This window comes from Paroedura picta, chromosome 5, assembly GCF_049243985.1.
Source record: "Paroedura picta isolate Pp20150507F chromosome 5, Ppicta_v3.0, whole genome shotgun sequence".
Classification (NCBI taxonomy): domain Eukaryota; kingdom Metazoa; phylum Chordata; class Lepidosauria; order Squamata; family Gekkonidae; genus Paroedura; species Paroedura picta.
The window spans coordinates 123,574,713-123,590,966 of NC_135373.1; the positions used below are offsets into that span (position 1 = coordinate 123,574,713).

Below are 16,254 nucleotides of genomic sequence, written 5' to 3' on the forward strand. Positions count from 1 at the left end.
CAAGACATGTTGGGTTTTTATCTCTCTCAACCACGTCTCCAGATTGCATGTCCAGGAGTCGCCCTATCGAAATATCACGGTGAAAGCAGGTCAGAAGGGAAGACAAGGGACAGCTCAGCTGGTTCTTGCACTGTTTGAAGGGAACGCCCCTTCTCTTCTGGGTGTATGTTTTCGTAGGTCAGCAAGACAGCCCAGGTATGTCTTAAGAAAGGGAATTACCTGCTGCAACAAGTTAAAAGCGGTTTCAGTAGGGATGCCAGCCTCCAGGTGGGGCCTGGGGATCCCCCTGGATTACAGCTCTTTTCCGGACTACAGAGATCGGTTCCCCTGGAGAAAATGGATGCTCGTGAGGGTGGATTGTGTCACATTGTGCCCCACTGAACCCCTCCCTTACAGAGGCACCCTCCCCAGATCTTTAGGGATTTCCCAGCCTGGATCTGGCTATCCTACCCCCCCCCCAGCCTCCCCCAATGATGGCTAGGGGTCACCTGGCAACCCAATGTTTCACAAAGTTGGGCAATAGGGCTGCCAGTACACCTTGACCACCAGAAGTGTGTGTGTGTGTGGGGGGGGCGTAAGGTGGTTGTCTTTTATTAGGACGAGGGAAATGATACATAAGTGTCCATGCTTTCTAGTTCTCCAGCTTGGTGTAGTGGTTAGGAGTGCAGACTTCTAATCTGGTAATCCGGGTTTGATTCCTGCTCCTTCCCCACATGTAGCCAGCTAGGTGACCTTAGGCTCACCACAGCACTGAGAAACCTGTTCTGACCAAGCATGAATATCAGGGCTCTCTCAGACTCACCTCCCTCACAGGGGGTCTGTTGTGGGGAGAGGAAAGGGAAGCCGCTTTGAGACTCCTTTGGGTAGAGAAAAGTGGCATATAAGAACCAACTCTTCTTCTTCTTCTTCTTCTTCTTCTTCTTCTTCTTCTTCTTCTTCTTCTTCTTCTTCTTCAGGCTGGATGTGATTGTTAATAAAGAAAATTAAGAAGGAAAAGAAGGATTTTTGGACTTGATGTAAAGTCCTGAGGGAATCTACGTTGCGTTTTGATTTTAGATGCAGAGCTGATGCTGGTATCTGGTGATGCTCAGCTTCTCTTTTTTTATGAGCAAGAGGGCGTCAGATCGATGTGTCCCACAGAAAACAAAATAACAGGACAGGTCTAGATGGCCAGGTGCTTGGAGGGGAAAAATCCTGGCCCTTAATGAACTACTTAATAGGACATGATTTACCAGCTAATGTTTATTTTATTTGTTTTTCTATTTATCCACCCACCCACCCATCCGTGCATCCATCCATCCAACACCACCTTTAATATTTATTTTAAAATCCACCCACCCACCCATCCATCCATCCATCCATCCACCCATCCATCCATCCATCCATCCATCCATCCATCCATCCATCCATCGGCCATCACCCTCTTGGGGTGGCTAGCAGCAGTAAAAACCAGTACATATAATAAATATAAAACCATTTACAAGTAACTATTAAAATTTAGAAACTCAGTACCCTACTTAAAATGCTCTGGCACTGTCCTTGTGATTCAGAATAGTCCTCGATTGGATTTTATCTCCAGGGTTAGACGAGAGGGGAGGGGTCCCATTCTGATGTCCACTTGTGCTGGTATTGGCCTCGACCAAACGCCAGGTGGGAAAGTTTCACCTGCCTATTTCCACACAAATAGGTTCATGTGGGTAGCCATTTAGGAGTAAAACAGCAGAGCAAAGTTTGGGTCCAACGTCACCTTTAATATTTATTTTAAAATCAAGCTCAAACTTTGTTCAACTGCTGCAGAGCAATATGGCTGCCTACAGAAATCTATCCCTTGTAAATAATTTTAGGATTGCTCATTCCACTGGAATCAGGGCATTTAGTGATTCATATTACTGTAATAACTCTGCCAATATCTGGCATCCGAGGTGGGTGGGGGAAAAACATTCAGCAAGAGCAGACTTCCAGAAAAACAACAATTTCTAAACAATCTCTGAAGTCATCTTTTCAAGTTCCAGTTCATGCTGTCATGAGAAAACCCACAAAAGAACTGTTTATCACTGATCTATATGCTGCATCCTTATCTCGTCTTTCTTCCAAGCAGCTGTTATGCAAAGTTGTTCCATTTTTAAAGAAATGAATGCCAGTAGGCTAGGCCTAGACAGAATATACCGGCCCCAAGGCACCCAGTGAACTCTATTACAGAGTGAGGATTTGAACTCGAGTCTCTCTGGTCCTTGTAAGTCCGCCATAAGCAGACTAATTCTCGTAATTAAGGATGCCGACTGGCCTGTGGCACAATGTCCTGTCCCTTAAACAGAATACAAAGAAAGGGAAAGGGAAAGGGAGGGGAAACTCCATCCAAACTGTACGTACAGTGTGGTAAGGGCCAAGTCACAGCAAATAAAATATATATTTATTAAGTGGCGTAATGGCTAACGTTAAAAAACAAGGTCTGAATATCAACCTTCACAGGTCATCAAATTGAGCTTTCCATAATGTCAGAATTGATGATATCACATACACAACTGATGACTATACCCCATGACCAATAAGACCCACAAGTTTTAGCTGCAATGCCTTCCTCAGTAATATATAGTACAACACAAACACACACACACGCACTCAGAAGCTTATGTATAAATCCAGACCAGGAGATGCTTTCTAAAAATCCAACAAAAGGAAAAAATTAAATTGTTAGTACAAAAACAAAAGAAACCTTCTGTTAGAATTTAATTTTAAAAAATTAATAGTATCTACATGTTAACTCCCCAGTTCTGGGTGTGCAATTGCTACGGCTTATGTTGCAAATGCCGGCAGGGGCTCATGGGAATTGTAGTCCATGGACATCTGGAGGACCACAGGTTGACTACCCCTGCTCTAGAGGATTTAGCTGCGTGCTGTCAAATCGGGGAGTGGCAACTACCTTTGAATCCACTAGCTCCCGTGGGGAGGCCAGTCACCCACAAGCCAGTCAGTGGAACGGGATTCCGATACTGCCTCAGACCTCAAGCGCAGGTTCTTATAAGCAACATGTAATAACTTCTATTTGAAGTAACTTGGCTGTTAAAGGTAAAGGTAAAGATATCCCCTGTGCAAGCACCAGGTCATGTCTGACCCTTGGGGTGACGCCCTCTAGCGTTTTCGTGGCAGACTCAATACGGGGTGGTTTGCCAGTGCCTTCCCCAGTCATTACCATTTACCCCCCAGCAAGCAAGCTGGGTACTCATTTTACCGACCTCGGAAGGATGGAAGGCTGAGTCAACGTTGAGCCGGCTGCTGGGATCGAACTCCCAGCCTCATGGGCAGAGCTTTCAGACGGCTGCCTTACCACTCTGCGCCACAAGAGGCTCTTAACTTGGCCGTTAGGTCACCTTAAATAGAACACTTCATTTCTATCCCGCCTTTCTCTCCAACAGCCCTGTGAGGTAGGCTAGGCAACTAGCCCTAGCTCATCCACTAAACAGCAGTATATAGTGATTCTAACCTGACTCTCCGCTGGCTGCCAATATATGGGTGCCAAAGCTATAAAGGAAAAAAAGTCCTCTCCTTAGACGCTTAATTTGTGGGTACGTGCATCTGGAGCTTTTCATGGTTTGTGTAGTGCATTTGTGTAGTGCAAACTGGTGCATTTTCTGCACATCACCTCAGAAGTAAGGCTCTCTTGTAACTGAAGAAGAGCGCATGCACACGTTTTGCCCATCTTAAAAGTGCCCTTGGACTCAAATTTTGTTCTATTGCAAGGTGGCCAAACTGGGCCTCTTCAGATGTCTATGGACTGCAATTCCCATGAGCCCCTGCTAACATGTCTTGGAGGGGCTCATGAGAATCGTAGTCCACGGACATCTGGAAAACTACAGTTTGACCACCCCTGTTCTACTGGATCTGTCCGGAAAGCCATCTCAAGGAGGGGCCCGCACGCTTAAGTTCCCTGATGCGAACAGGCATCAAAGTGGGTCGCGGGATCGGGACCTCCTCAGGCTCGCTACGTGCAAAAAAACCATTGCAACGAATCAGAGGAAGAAAACTCCGTGCACATTTGCTGCAAACACTTCCCGGATGCCTTGCTCATTTATTTCCTTGGCGTGCATTCTGCAAAACAGCAACTAAGATTTCAGGCTCCAATAATTGTGCATAGCGCTGCATGCCCTCCGCTCCATTTCATTGACCATTAACAGCCCCCCCAAACGGCGCGCGCAATTATTGCAGCCCGTCCGGAACAGCAAAGGTTAATAGCCTCCCTCCGCCCCTGCTTGAAGGCTCTGAAACCCCGTAGGACCTCGGCGCCCGCAACTCGCAACCTCGCCTTTCTCCAGGAGGCGAGTTGTTCCAAGCCAAGCTCAATACGGGGGAGGACGGTGAGGTCGGGCGAAAACGGCAGCGGTAGGATTGCAAAAACGATCGCGGGATGAAGAGTTTATGTAAAGGGGAACACGGGAAATTATCGGGCCGTGGTTTGTTGGCGGGAGCTGGGAAGTTTCTTGAAGGGTTTTGAGGAGCGCTCTTTTTTTATCTCCCCCCCTTTCGGAAATGGTACGCCCCGTTGTGCTTTTGTTCTCCGTTCTGAGGCGTTTTCGTTCAGTTGCTTGGGCGTCTCGAGGGGGTGGGAGAGCATGGAATTTTAGCTAAATTTATTAAAGGTTTTCTTTATTTTCTTTTACTTTATAGCCTGAGTTAAGGCAAAAGGACAACTAGGGGAATATTAAACTGAACTTTAGGGGTGATTTTTAAAAATTTATTTCTTTTTAAAAGTCCGTGAGGGAAACTGGGACGAGAGTCATCCTTTATTTTCTTTTTTTTCTCTCCTTCATTTTATTTGTTTTAATAATAATAAGAATTTAGACAGCTTAATAAGGGTATTGAAACGAAGGTGTTTATTTGTTAGGGCTGAAAGAATTGAACTTTGATATAGGACAGTGAAGGAAACAGGAAAGGCGCTGACTTTGTTTGCTTATACGTTTCAGAGCAGAGAGTAGTCAAACAAGGGTATCGGAAAGATGGGGATTAACTTTTATTTTTCAAAGGATAGTAAAGGAGACAGCAAACCTTTAATGTTCTTAGGGAGTTGGTGTAGGAGTTTTACCCATTCTTGGAACTATGCTTGCTTAGCTGCTGCTATGAAAGCTTCCTTTTTGTGAAGTATTTTTATTAGAAATTAAAAATAAATAAGAATGCAGATGAAAAACAAATAGGAATAAAGAAAACAACAGCGCAATGTCTAAATTTCTTGACAGAGACATATATTTACCAACTTAATATGATTCAAATTTATAACATTACTTTATACCACAAAACACTTTTCATATCTAAAACAATCCTCGAAATCATTCTCTGAATCCTCAAACCTGCAAATCGTTAGTTCATTTTTTCTCTTTTCATGTAAAAAAGTCAACGGTCTTGGCAATTAATATATACTTATATACTTAATAAATTCAATTAAAGACCTGAGTTTAGCCAACTCAGCAAATTCCAACAACCAATCTTTAAAGTTTCTCCTTCTGTGCTGATAATCTTGTTGCAGTTGTCATATTTAAAAGCAAAGTTCAATCTCTCTTTTCAAGCTGTTTGTGCCTAAATCCCAAAGGAAAAACCTCTGGTATCATTTATAGATTAATTTTTAAAATCATCTATAATTTTTTTTGTTGGCTTTCTTATAAATTCCATTAGGTAGGATAAAATGTCCCTTCATGTTGACTACATTTCCAGCACTTATTGGAAGTGTCATGTTTTAGCTAATAAATCTGGAGGACAATACTAATGGTATATATCACTATAACATAACTTTATAAAGGGTTTCTTTAAAATTGGAACTATGTAAGAAATCTTTCTGTGGAAATTCTGCAAGGTCCTAAGTTGGAGGTAGATCAAGATGTGTAGCTATGTTAAGTCTGCTAAAAGTGCTGAATTGCAACTCAGTACATCTTCCTGGACTCAATCTAGACTTAAGTTTCCTGCCTCATCAATGTTGATTTTTTTCATGCATACTATCCCTCTGTATATCATATTTAACCCACTCATGCCTGCTGTTATTCACCTGCTAATGTCGGAGATCAATCCACATTCTAGTTACATCTTACAGTGAGCAGGGACACATGAAATCAGATTCTGTGAGTCTAAGTGCTACTGGGCTTTTGTTCTTTTCTACTGCTTCAAAAGAGCCTCTTGTGGCGCAGAGTGGTAAGGCAGCAGTCATGCAGTCTGAAAGCTCTGCCCATGAAGCTGGGAGTTCGATCCCAGCAGCCGGCTCAAGGTTGACAGCCTTCCATCCTTCCGAGTTCGGTAAAATGAGTACCCAGCTTTCTGGAGGGTAAACGGTAATGACTGGGGACGGCACTGGCAAACCACCCCGTATTGAGTCTGCCATGAAAACGCTAGAGGGCGTCACCCCAAGGGTCAGACATGACTCTGTGCTTGCACCTTTACCTTTTACTGCTTCAAAATGGTAGAAAGCCCTCATTTGCTTTTTTGCAGTATTTTCCAAAGGAAAAGAGGATCATAAAATCAGGCTGTCTGAAGAAGTGTGGATAAAGTTGCTTCAAGATTTCATGTTGGCATTCCATGCGTATCCAACACCCAGAACTGTGTGGCTTACTTACAAGTGATTTCCTACAAAATGTTAGTTGATAAAGACTGTATTGTTGAGTATATGTCCTAAAGGCTTAAAGAAGAAGCATGTTTATAGCTTTTAAAAGCAGAATGTCCATATTTCCCAGCAATGTATATGGAGGCCGGAGAATGGGGAATGTACAATGGAATTGCAACACCCTTCTACCTCCAAAAGAAAACTTGTTCAAAGTGAATATCTAGAAGCCAAAATAAGACATCCATGGCCGTCCAAGTCCCTTTCTCAGAGGCAATATTTTCCCTCCATTTTTATACTTCTGTGAATAAGTCACACTTGAAATTTCTTTTCTGAAAAGCTCTGGCTGTCACAATCTGTCATGGTACAATATTTGGCTGTTGGCTCAGCCTAGGAACTTGAGGGAAGAGTAAAGACCTCAAGACAGCCTTAAACAACTCAAGTGGCACTTAAAGCATTTTGAAATTCAAAAAATAATATTTAGAGGGGAAAGGTCAGGTGTAATCAGGGGCTGAAATTTCTGAAATAAAACGAATACAAGCACAGACTTTAGTTCTTAAGCTTTTCATAGTGACTTAAATATATCAAGAGGCTTTTGTTCCAGTGTTGTCCCTCAACTCTAGTATAGTACCTTGGAGTATTTTAACTCCTTTGGTTTCTAAAGGGCTGATGAACTTTTCTAGTAACTGAACCCATTCTGTTGAAGCACCAGTACTTGTCTTGAGTTTTTAACAGACTCAGGAGGTCTGCTCCTTGTAGCCAAGTCTGTTTGACTGGGTATGGAAATTCTCTTGAAATCTATCTCCTTTGTCCCATGTGAAGGTCTCAATCTAACTACCCACTTGTCCTTAACAACTTTCCCCAGTTCTGTCTGTTACAAACTGCTCTCAATAAGGACTGAATTCTGGAACAGTCTTTGCTACTTCTTAGCTAGGGCTGCTACTGGACTGAATCCTCAGCATTCAGTTCTAAAGTCTCTGTTCAGTTGATAACCAATCAGATCTCTTGGAGCAGCCTGTCATTCAAAGCTTTCTGACTCTGAAGAATTAACAATTTGTAGTCACAAAATCAGAGTAGGAAGGGACTTTGAGGGTCTTCTAATCCAACCCCCTGCACAATGCAGGAACTCCCAACTAGCTGCCCACCCTGGCCTTGGAGGGAATTCACCTACCATCCTGCAGAGGCAATCAGCAATTCTCTGGGTATGGAAGGGCCACGTGAGACAAACACTGGCACATTCCTTCCTGCCCACCCATCCACAATCTCCCTAAGTTAATAAAATCATTTCTGTTAGATGACTATCTAGTCTGCTAAAAAACCTCACAAGAAGGAGAACTCACTAGTCCTTAATCTGGTTACACAGTGCCTCTAATTTTTTTAAAAGTACAGTCTGGCCCAGGATGGTACAAACATTTTTTTCTTCAACCTTAGGACATCCATAACAAATTTCGTCTGAATATTCTGTTGTATTCAATGACAAAACTGGTTGCACTTGGATTTTGGCCAGTCAGATTATAGATATTGAGCTGGTAATACTTGTACATTATGGATTCTTGGTCAACCTCAGTGCTTTCCTCTGATCAGCAATCTTCATCACTCTCAATCGCCAGTTCTCACCTTGAGCTCTTTGGCTCCGCTTCACTGTTGACATTCTTGGTAGACTCTGACTTCAGTCAGCAGTTGCCAGCTGGGGTCAATTTAAGCCTCCCAACATTGCCTGGCAGCTAGGCTGATTATATCTGCTCAGAAAAACTCATATTAACAATTATTAAAATTTATAATTGAATACAGATTATAATGTGACTTTTTGAGAGGATTAAAATGTCTCTGGGGAAGTTGCATACCTGCGATTGTTTGGATGTGCTTGGTTTTTTTCCATTTAAATGATGGGGTGCATATTAGTGGCCTACAGGAGAATGCTTTTCAGCAGCCCACAATTGACAAGCCTGCCCCAAAATCCTGCCCCATCATGTACAAAGTACTTCACTAAGTGTGCAGCAGCGTGCCTTGTGTGCAGTGTTGTTGTCTTTGCCGTTTTGTCCGCATAACGCCCCTACAGTGTTGGTCAGTATACCTATGGTGAAATGTGGCAAAAGTGTTTTTGGCACTTGCTCAACAATTGAAAAGGGAATTTGTGGCCGTAAAATGGTGAATGATAGGTTTATGTGTAAAAAGTATAATCCTTAAGTTGAAAAAGGACTTTAATAGTAGCTACGTGCAAAGGATTTGAATGCTGCAGCACCCTGGATGCAGTTCTCCCTAACGTGCCACCTGTTCCCCTGTGAGCAGCTGGCATGACTGCTGCCGGATAGGCCCCTCTGGAGAGGAATTTGTACGTGATGCTTGAGCAAGTAGTGCATTGGGAAAATGTCGGGGACCCGCTTGCTAACTGAAAAAACAGGGTGCCCCTTTGAAGAAAACGTCACGCCAGGCCTGGTGAACGATACAACAGGAACAAGCTTTATTTTCAGCAACGTGGAGTCCGCTGGTATGGAGTAAGAGCTTCCACTGAACTCCAGGTGGAAGCTCCCTTTTATACAAAACCCACCTCCTTAGGCTGTATTGCCCCACCCAGTACTTGCGGAGGGAACATGCTGATACAATCATGACTCATGCACATATGCGAGGTTTTCCGGGGTTCCTGATGGCCCATTTTCCTGGAACAAAGGGCCATCTCCGGGCCCTTGTCAAAAGGTGGAGGGGGACATTGAGGTTCTTTAGCGGCCATTGCCACCTCAACGATCGGGTGGGGCGCCCAGCTGCCGGCTTGCCTATGATCACCATGCCCTACCTCCGTGATCGCGGGCGCCTCTGATGGCGGGGTTCGGTCCGGTTCCCAAGCCACCAAGGACCGAACCACGACATTCTGCCCCCCCAAAGGTCCGTTCTCCAACCCCCCGGGACGGCCAGGATACCGCTTGTGGAAACGTTCAGTGAGTCGGGGCGCAAGGACGTCCGCTGCCCAGACCCATTCCCGGTCCCCCAAAGCGAAGTCCTTCCATTCCACGAGGTACTGCAACTTCCCCCTGTGGAGTCTAGAGTCCAGGATATCCGCCACCTCGTGGTGCTCCCCCCCCGGCAGGACCTCGGGCGCTGGCGGGGAAACCACGGGGTGCCAAACGTCACCGTCCGGAGTTTTTTTTAGAAGGCTCACGTGAAAGACGGGATGGATGTGCCGGAGGTTCTTGGGGAGCTTGAGCTTGACCGAAACTTCGTTGATCGGGGCCAAGACCTCGAAAGGCCCCAAAAACCGAGGGCCTAGCTTCTTGCTGGGCAAATTCAACCGTAGGTTCCGGGTGGAAAGGTAAACTCGATCCCCCGGTCGGATCTCTTCAGCTGGTCGTCTCTTCCGGTCGGCGTCCTCTTTCTGCGCTGCCTTGACTTTGTGGAGCTGCTCCTGCAGCGACTTCCAGCAGCTCCCGGCACGCTTCCCCCACTCGCGAAGGTCGGCCGATTCCCGGGCGGGGACCTCTCCAAGCTCCGGGAAGTGTCTCAGGTCTGTCCCGTAGACGACGGCAAAAGGCGACATCTCCGTGCTGCTGTGGTCTGCGTTGTTGTACGCGAACTCGGCCAGGGGGAGCAGGGGCACCCAGGTGTCTTGATGATAGGAACCGAAACACCGCAAGTACTGCTCCAGTACTTGATTAACCCGCTCGGTCTGCCCGTCCGTCTGGGGGTGGTAAGCGGAGCTCAGCCCTTGCTCGATGTCTAACAGGCGCAGGAAAGCTTGCCAAAACCGGGACACGAATTGTGAGCCCCGATCGGAAATCACCTTGTCCGGCAGCCCGTGCAGTCGGAACACGTGATCCAGGAACATCCGAGCCAATTGTGAAGCATTGGGGACACTGGCGCAAGGAATGAAATGGGCCTGTTTGGAAAATAGATCTACCACCACCCAGATCACCGTTTTCCCCTTGCTGGGAGGCAAGTCTGTTATAAAGTCCATGGAGATCACTGACCACGGCCGGGTCGGGACCTCGAGCGGGTGCAGCAGACCTTTCGGCTTGCCAACCCCCGGCTTGCAGGTCAGGCAGACAGGACAACCACTGACGTAAGCTTTTGTGTCCCGCCGCAGACTGGGCCACCAAAACCGCCGCCGGGCCAACTTCCAGGATTTTACGAAACCGAAGTGCCCGGCGGTCTTAGCATCGTGGCAGAGGCTGAGGGCTTCCCGTCGTAGCCCTTCCGGGACGTAGACAGCCTCCCCCCTCCGCCAGAGACCGGAGTCCAAAATCAAAGAGTCCCGGAGCTCAGCCAGCTCCTCGTCTGTCCCGTAGGCTGCCACTAGGCGGTCTCGGAGCGGGGCGGTCGCCGGGTCGGGCTCCCATTCCTCCCTGGCCCGACGCCTAGTGACGACCCCCCGTCCCAGCTGCTCCTCACCAAACACGGACCTGGTGCAGGGAGCGTACCCCTCCCCATAATGCGGCAGACGGGAGAGGGCGTCCGCGAGGAAATTCTCTTTGCCGGGGATGTGACCAAGCTTGAAATTGTACCGCGAAAAGAACTCCGCCCACCTCATCTGCTTGGCGTTCAGGGATCGCGGTTGCCGGAGCGCCTCCATCGTAAGCTCTTACGATGTCGGGGACCCGCTTGCTAACTGAAAAAACAGGGTGCCCCTTTGAAGAAAACGTCACGCCAGGCCTGGTGAACGATACAACAGGAACAAGCTTTATTTTCAGCAACGTGGAGTCCGCTGGTATGGAGTAAGAGCTTCCACTGAACTCCAGGTGGAAGCTCCCTTTTATACAAAACCCACCTCCTTAGGCTGTATTGCCCCACCCAGTACTTGCGGAGGGAACATGCTGATACAATCATGACTCATGCACATATGCGAGGTTTTCCGGGGTTCCTGATGGCCCATTTTCCTGGAACAAAGGGCCATCTCCGGGCCCTTGTCAAAAGGTGGAGGGGGACATTGAGGTTCTTTAGCGGCCATTGCCACCTCAACGATCGGGTGGGGCGCCCAGCTGCCGGCTTGCCTATGATCACCATGCCCTACCTCCGTGATCGCGGGCGCCTCTGATGGCGGGGTTCGGTCCGGTTCCCAAGCCACCAAGGACCGAACCACGACAGAAAACCAATTGTGACACTTTCAACTATAAGTAAAAACCACAGGTGGATTTGAACGAGACTGAGGGAATGACCGTTTGGGAGGGGGAACATATTGAAGCGCGGCTACAAAATCAGAGTGGAGACTGTAAACAACATACTGGGTTTTATTGTTACATTTGCATTCCAGGAGATTTTATTAAAGGGATTGTGGTGTGACCTTCTGTGTTCACGCAGAGCTCCAATGGAACTCTTCCCCCCAATATAAAACAAAAATCTCCCACAATTCCCCACTGTGATGTGCACAATCACTTTTGCTCCCAAACATTTATAGTTGTAAAGTTAGTAATATGGGTCCAAGTTTTGTGTTCACTGCTTCTGTAATGTTGCAGTAGCAATGGTGGGTGGGGCAGTGCGGGGCAAAGGGCACATTGGCCTCAACTTGGTGGACGAGGGACTGCGAATGGGCTATGACCAGTTTTTAAGGCAGGAGTGAGGGGAGAAGAAAAGGAGTTAACCCCCCCCCCCACCAGCCTACCTTCCAAGCTTAGTTCCCCTTCCAACCTGCAGAAATATCACTGGCTTCTAAGGCAGGAGCTGGAATTGGGAAGGAAAGAGGGGAGAGGCCAGCCCCTTCCCGCCTGCGTGAAACTTACTAATACCTAATGCAGGCAAGGAACATCCAAGCCTTCTCCCAAGGAGAACTAGTGTTTACCACAGCCTTACTCAACGTTTTTGCCATTGAGAACCCCCTGAAATGTTCTTCAGACTTGGAGGAACCCCAGAAGTGGATCATGCAAAAAGTGGTTGAGAAGTGTAGCCATGTACATGCCTTTTGTGGGCCCATCATTGACCATTTTGGTGGGGAGGGAGAGATCGACATAACCATATGCGGTCATAACACCCAATAAATGTTGAACAAATTTTAAGAATATTTACAAAATTAACTACCTTCCATTCAGAAAATTGTCCCAGGGCCCTCAATAAATCCCAGGGGTTCCTAAAACCCTGGTTGAGAGAGCCTGGTTTAGTGGTGTGAGGGCTTGGTGTGGAAAAGAAAGGTGGTTTGAGGCAGGAGTAGATGTCCATTCCAGGATGTATGCCAAGGGGAAGTGGGAAGGAAGAGGCTCTGCCCCTTCCTGTGCACCAGGAAGCCCTTAGTGATGAGGGCTCACAGAGTATGTAGGCTCTGTGGAGCCCAGTTAATCTCTGGGTCATTCCGCACATCTTGGAACATTAAGCCAGCGCAATTGCTTAACACTATTAAAAATTACGCCCCCTGCCATTTCTCACCACCTCGCGCTCTTGCTTACTACTTCTGCTTTCTCACACTTCCTGTCACTCGGCACGGCTGATTAAAATGGCAGAGAAGACGCTATACCTGCAAGTCTCCCCCTGCCTGTCAGTTACGGCAGTCAGCAGCGAATCACCTTTCTCCCAGTTTTAAAGGTAAACCAATGCAAGCGATCTCTTTTTTAAATTAAAAATTCTCTGTTGCTATATCCGTCTTAATATTTTAATGCCACCCTGTTTTGAAATTAGACTTTAAGATCAACAAAAGTAATTATTTTCCTGATTTTTTTTTGGGGGGGGGTGTTGAGAGGCATGCTTTGTGCACCAACTGGTGGGTTGAAATTTTTTTTCTCTGCCTGGATGAAGCAACACATATTTGTTGCTCCAGGCAGCTGCTACAGAAAAAAGGCCCATTCCAGGGAAAGGGAGGTGGTGGGTTGAATTTTTTCTCTCTGCCTGGATGAAGCAACACATATTGGTTGCTCCAGGCAGCTGCTACAAAATAAGCCCCCATTCCAGGGAGATGGGAAAGGGAGGTGGGCACAAGGGTGGGCGCTGGAGATGGATCAAACTACTTCTGGCTACTTTGGTTATGCACAGCTATTTTGCTAGTGGTTGCTGGTTGTTCTCCTCCTGCTTGCGCAACATAGTTGGGGGAATCCAGTTTTGTGGATTCCCCAACTACTGCTTTAAAATGGAGCATGTAAGCTGCCGGTTTGCTGCTGGAACACTGGATGCTGATGATGTTGTTTAAAATATATATTTTTAATAGCGTCTGCAAGAAGTAACCCTTTCACTTCATTTTCTGGTTGCAGAATGGCCCTCTGCTCCAAATTCTCCAATCTGTTGCCAGAGTGCTGATGATCAGTAGCCAGATCCAGAAGGAAAATCTCAGAAAGTTTTATGAAGGAAAGAAGTACATGCCTTTAGACCTGCATCCCAAGAAGATATGTCAACCTTTCCAGACGTTTACTAATTCCCCCCCCCCAGTTACTTAACTAGAAAACGCCTAGTTTGCAGCCACACAGCCTGACAGATTGTTCTCACAACCTTAAATTCTGTAGTCCAGACCTAAAAGAAAGTATACACAACCTAGCTGTGGATCAACAAGACTACCATTATCTGGCTTGGCCGGTAGTTTGTTTGGCCTGGTCTGGTTTGGCATATTTTAGTGGTAGGCTTAAAATATACTTAAGATTTCCTCAGTTCCATTGTTTTGGGGGGTAAAGCACATATTATTTAATTCTGGGGAATCAATTTTGAGGAAAGTGATCCCTGATACGATGGCTCTAGATTAACGTCCCAGTTTAAGATTACTTTTACAGTTTACTGGCATAATCCTAGTCCCCTGTTTCAGCAGGACCTTTTGGTACCTCAAACTGCTGAAGTCCAATATTTTGAGCTTTCCATAAATGGAAAAAGAATTCTTTTTTCTTTCTGTAGTTGAAGCAATGTCAGAACCTCCAAAAATTCTGACTAATCTTGCAGGGTCAAATCCCCAAAATGAAACAAACAATTCTCTAATTCTGATGTAAATGCTGTTATATTTCTAGACAGATCAGGCCAAGTTTGCGTGGGGATGGGTCCTTTTATGCGCTAGACAATGCCAATAGGCACCATGGAGAGTTTGTGGAGGGCAGAAGATGGCATGAAGAACTGATGGCAGGAGAGAATTGCAGGCTTGAACAGATGGTGGAGGCTGGAAAAGCAGGCATTTCAGGATGCAATATGGGGAAAAAATTGATGTGCTGCTCATGGTCATAGATGGCCTCAGATCCCTAGCTGAAAGGCTGCTACCCAGGCAGCATGAAGTCATCTCAAGCAATTGGAGAACAGTGATGTGCAACCAATGACTGCTATTCAGTGCTGTGGCCAATGTTGACAAGGTGTGTCTTGTTTCGTCCCTGTGGCCGGGAGGCAAGAACAAGGTCTCCCAAGTGAATAGCGTGATCATTGGATGTGCCAAGATGGATGTCTTCTATGCAGTTTAGAGGCATTGTCCCCTACCTCACATTGGAAAATGGGTGATCACTCAACTTAAGCCAGGGAGGGTTCGTATGAGGCCGGGAGGCAGAATGCCACATGGTTGGTTGGCGCTCCAAGCTTAGGAGTGGAGCTTCTTGACTGGGAACCGAGGGGGGTGGGAATGGAGACTGTGTATGCTGAATTAAAGGTACTGATGATGCAGATTGTCTAGAGACTTGCCTGCCGAACCATAGTTGGAGTGACTGAAATGGTCCCCGTGTTTGGCCAGTGTGTGCTATTGGTCAGTTTTAGTTTAAATTGACTGGATCGTGCAGGCGGGACCTAGTCGTGCATTGGCCAACTACATTGCCTGCTCCGATCCTGCCTCGGACTTTAAGCTCAGTCTTCAGCAGAACCACAACCAACACTACAGAAAAAAATAGCTGAACTTATCAGTAGCTTTGTCAAGCGGTATTGTGATCAACTGTCACTGCGTAGCATTGATACACATCATGGCTATGCTGTCATCCTCAGGCTTTTGACCCCATTTGTATTGCTGGTTTTATACCCACATATTCCATGTCTTCACAATCTTTGCTGACCGTGGTGTTGGTTGCATGTCAGGATGTCCACTCCTTGTTGGTTCAAGCAAGGTGGTCTTGCAAAGCTAGGCCATCGTTACTAATATATTCATTGAGGAGAGACTTTAGAGGTACTCCTGTGCAGGGTTACACATTGATGTTTTTGTTGTCCAGCCATCTCAATTGTAGTGTTTTAAGTGCTGCTGTTCAAAGTCACATGTTTTCTTTTTTCCATACTTTGGAAGAATCCTTAGGTGGGTCTCAAGTCTGAAAAGAGATTTCACTAGCGTCTGCATTTCAAGTGGAACATCACTTTGCACACTTAATTGGGAGCACGTCCCAATTCTTGGCTGGTTAGGCTGTGTGTAGACATACTGAAAAGGGTAGGAATGAGATGGCGTAATGGAATGTGCAGCTTCAGGATGCACTTCTTGGAGAACCTTCAGTTGCTAGATAGCGGTTCCCTCACAACCACACAAATGGAAGTGGTGGTCTTCAGTTTGTTTTATTGCCCACTTTCTCCCAAGAGCTCAGAATGCTATGACTTCCATTTAATCATTTTATCTTCACAACAACCCTGTGAAGTAGATTGGCACAAGAGGGATTGATTTGGCCCCAAGATTCTCCAGTGAAATGGCTGAGCCGGGATTTGAACCCAGATCCTAGCCAAGCAACTCTAAATAGATGGGATTCAGGGATAAGATGTCTGAACATTTCCCACCCACCCCTTCCTTTACTGAGGTTTTGCATCACCTGTAGCATGTTTTATGCAGGCTTTGGGTTGCTTTTTGA

At 46.3% G+C, this 16,254-nt stretch overlaps 1 protein-coding gene across 2 annotated transcripts in view; it reads left to right on the forward strand.

The window, feature by feature from the left end:
• Window positions 1–4,261: 4,261 nt before the first annotated feature.
• The window catches only part of PUS7 (pseudouridine synthase 7), a 67,108-nt gene continuing 55,115 nt past the window's right edge, over window positions 4,262–16,254 (forward strand). Inside the window, exon 1 of one of the 2 annotated variants that reach the window (XM_077340344.1) lies at window positions 4,262–4,377. The gene's annotated coding sequence lies outside the window, so the exon portion shown is untranslated. The remainder of the gene's footprint in view (window positions 4,378–16,254) is intronic. The other variant, XM_077340343.1, reaches the window with a different exon arrangement.